Here is a 4,198-nt window from a genome sequence, read left to right on the forward strand (position 1 = left end):
GATATCCAGAGCAAATAGTGGCACGAAACAGAGAGCGAGTTACACAAATGTGTAGGGAAACATTGTTCCAACCAAGATCCAAAACCAATCAGGACAGAATGGTTTTTGTGTCAAAGTTCACTACAGCATCAACAAAAATAAAACGGATCATCAATCAGAGATGGGAACTTTTGTCTACCGAGAAAGACTTTAATGGTATATTCACTCAACAACCGATGCACGCTTACAAAAGAGGACCCAACATTAGACAGATATTGAAAAGCACTAGGATGGAGGACCGAAAAATTGATTACAAGGGTACCATACGTTGTTTAAACTGCACAAACTGCAATAACATAATCACTGGCAATACCTTTCCACATCCAACTACAGGCAAAACTATAAAACTGAGGCACAGCAGTGATTGCAACACCCAAAATGTAATATATGGGATCAAGTGCCCATGTGGCAAAGTGTATGTTGGCAAAACTGAGCGGAAATTCAGAATCAGATTAAATGAGCACAAAAGTAGAATACGAAATCAATATTTGTCATCACCACTTGCCACTCATTGGAAAGAAGCAAATCACATGATTTCCCAACTACAGTGTTTAATTATAGAAAAAGTGACAATTCAATCTGGGATTGATAATAGACAGAGACTCCTTCAACGTGAATTATATTGGATCAAACAATTACAGACAATGCAGCCAAAGGGGTTAAATGACATATACTATTTATTGTGTTACCTTTAATACCTTAATCAGCTGAACGTCACAGTACTCTATAATTCAGAATAAACTTTTCTCGTAACACTATTTGAACTGAGGGTAACTCATTTACGAAACAATGAAAACATCACCTAGGAGAATATGTAACACGCATATATTATGATGATTTGTGATAAATGTGTCTTGAACAATGAGTATATCATTTAGGAGAATACGCAACACGTACATGTTATATTGATTTGTGATAAATGTAATTTAAAATGTTTTTCAGGGAGCATTCAGTACCACAATAGTTTAGGCTTTAGTTTATTGTTAACGTTTTCAGTGATCTAAATATGTATACACAATGTGACTTAGTATGATGTATTTAGTGAAATCACATTTATACACCCATGCACAGAAGGAACTTGGAATCATCATCTCTACACAACGTTACACCCTACGTTTAATGTTGCCCTGATTTATATTTTTGTAACACAGTACCATATCCACGTGACTATTACCTCACAGTTGTATTTACAGCATCAACCGTCACATGACATCTGGTCGAGTAATTTACATAGGTATGGAAGACCACTAAATAGGAAATTATCAAATTAAGAATGTTCTTGTTGGTATAATTGCATTTGGAAATATATTGCTTGCGAGAGTAATTTTTGAAAAGCTAGGGATGAATATTCTCACTCCGAGTTCTGTATTGAGCACACACATATCACTCTCTAAGATGGCGCGCTACCACTCCTGAGGCGCGAGAGATATTTTCATTTAAAGTCCCTTTTCTGTGTCAATACATGACGCGGAACTTGACGCGATAAACATCAGAAACGGCGCGGTGTTTTCAACCACCATATCGGCAGGATTTGGTTTGAGTACCCGGTACAAAATATAGATGACGTGACTTTAAGGTATTTTAAACAGCATGATCTATTCAATCAAATGGAAAGTTCATTGACACTTTCCCGTAACCTTAGAACAATTTTGTTTTTAAACAAACTCGTTTTTTTCAATCTTAGGTGAAAACAACCACTCATAAGGTATGTTTATTCGGAATCGGAGATAAGTGTTGTATATCTGCATGAGATCACATTTCAGTTTTTAAATGCTATGTTATGTGTTTATAGGTCGTCACAACTCATCTAGGTAAGGTAGGATGTTTCTCTCTATCCTCTGTCTCTCCTGTAGGCATCCATCCCTTCTTGTTATGCGGAGCCAGTCAATGTTGAGAAAAGCAGCAAGGGTCACAATGATGGAAGACATCTGCAACATTGGAAGTTATAAAGGGGTATGGAGTGGGAGGGCTAGAAGAGTTATTATAAAGAATGAATACGCATCATTCTGTTCTCTAGCCTCAACAGCTTCAAGAGAGGAACTCTTGCTGGCCAAGAAGACCAATGCCTGATTCTGCAAAGGGATGAGATTACACTTTTGGGTTAGAGGTGGTCGCGGGCTACTGCATGATAAAAAATGGTTTATTGAGGTCCAGTTGGATTACTCGATCTTCTCCCACCTCAAAATCAGCTGCTAATTCAGTGTTCTATACCAATGAGCTATTTTTGTCACCCCTGCCCCTTCCAGAGAATGGGTACCCCTGACTAACAAAAGTGATTCAAACAGATGTGCATACCTTTTCATAGCAGACTTCATGACGTATTTTATACTATGCCAAATCAAGGTAGAATGAGTAATGATCTGGACAGCCCCATACTGGAGAACTGCAGCGTCTGTCAACCTGATCCCTTCTCCTGGGATTGTTAAACAACATCAAGATTTAAAAGTATTAAACCGCAAGAGTTGGCTGGAGTAAGGCCGAAGGCTCCACTGTTTGGGAGTTACACAGTTCTCAGTCTTTTCATGTTTCTCTCAAAGAGCGAAGGGCCCTCTAATTTGTCCTTCTCATTCATATATGGAAGTGAATGAGGGCTAATCAAAAAATGAATTTGAGCTGGACGTAGGAATGCTGCAGAAGACCCAGCAAACGCATTTCAAAGTTGCACTTCTAAGGATACTTTTGTACTTGACAGATCAATTTAATCCTGCAGGTGCTCTAAAATGAAGAATGCATTTCAGTCATCCTTGCGGAAAATCACACAGCCATTTATTCTAGGCTGCACAAAGTTTTCAGTCTTCTCCACCTGCTGGCTTGTGGTTGCGATATGTCTCAATTTTGGAGAATTGTCTGGTATGCTAGAATGCCCGGCCCAGTTCAAATGTTCATTATATTTCCTGCAAAAATATCAAAAGAAAAACAAAGATTTGGTTTTAGAAAAATAATTCATTACCATCTTGTAAAAATCAAAACTTTCACATCTGAGTCAAAAAAAGAGAGGCTAGGTCTCACTATTTTGCTCAGGCTGTTCTACACCTACTGCTCACAGGTGCAGTCCTGCTACCGATGGGCACAGAAGCTTTGGCCTGCTCTGTTTCCAGCCTGGGTAGGTGCACCTCTCATTACACAACCTGAAATTCAAGAGCTTCCTCTAGAACACCATATTGATATCCAATGTAGCATGGACACCTGATCAACACAGCTGAGTGCAGCCCAGAACCCCTACGCTCAAGCAATCCACAAGCCTCAGCCTCCCAAGTTAGGATAACAGGCACACGCCACCATGCCCGTCAAACACTGCACATGTCCTAATGATGAAATGCATAGCTTAAGTAAGGCTAATGATAAAGTATGGTGTAATGAATTGATGGTATGCCAACCATGTTTCAAGAAAATCAATTTCACTATCCTTCAAAGAAAGGAAAATAATGTCTTATCAAGAAGCAGTGTGAATATAGGAAGGGCCTTTAAAAAAGATGTGGAGTTTCCTAAATAAAAAGAAGAGGATTGAACTGATTTAAGGGAGAGATGAAGTAGGGTCAGAAAGTTTGTGAAGGGGATGTGAATACAATATAGATACTAGTATTTAGAGAGTGAGAGATAGGTAGAGGGAGAGAGGAGAAAGAAAGTGAGAGAGAAGAGCCAACTTAGGGCTGAGTTTCTCATTATCTGCCAGTGACTCCCTGTAGAACCTTACAGGCACAATTCAGGCTCTCCTGTAGCCATCCATCCCTTCGTGTTATGCCGAGCCAGTAAATGTTGAGAAAAGCAGCAAGGGTCACAATGATGGAAGACATCTGCAACATTGGAAGTTTTAAAGTGGTATGGAGTGGGAGGGCTAGAAGAATTATTATAAAGAATGAATACGCGTCATTCTGCTCTCTAGCCTCAACGGCTTTAAGAGAGGAACTCTTGCTGGCCAAGAAGACCAATGTCAGTTCAGCTTGAGCAGGTGAAAGCTTGCCTGATTCTACAAAGGGATGAGATTACGCTTTTGGGTTAGAGGTGGTCGCGGGCTACTGCATACTAAGAAACCGTTTATTGAGGTCCAGTTGGATTACTCGATCTTCTCCCAACTCAAGATCAGCTGCTAATTCAGTGTTCTATACCAATGAGCTATATTTGTCCTCCCTGCATCTTCCAGCGAATGGCTCCTGATCTA

At 39.7% G+C, this 4,198-nt stretch overlaps 1 non-coding gene across 1 annotated transcript; it reads right to left on the minus strand.

Moving 5' to 3' along the window:
- Positions 1-3,031: 3,031 nt before the first annotated feature.
- Positions 3,032-3,328, minus strand: LOC147734622 (signal recognition particle RNA). Its single transcript, XR_015307803.1, has one exon.
- Between the last annotated feature and the right edge of the window lie 870 nt (positions 3,329-4,198).

The sequence above is a fragment of the Lissotriton vulgaris genome, chromosome 1_2 (assembly GCF_964263255.1).
Source record: "Lissotriton vulgaris chromosome 1_2, aLisVul1.2, whole genome shotgun sequence".
Lineage (NCBI taxonomy): Eukaryota > Metazoa > Chordata > Amphibia > Caudata > Salamandridae > Lissotriton > Lissotriton vulgaris.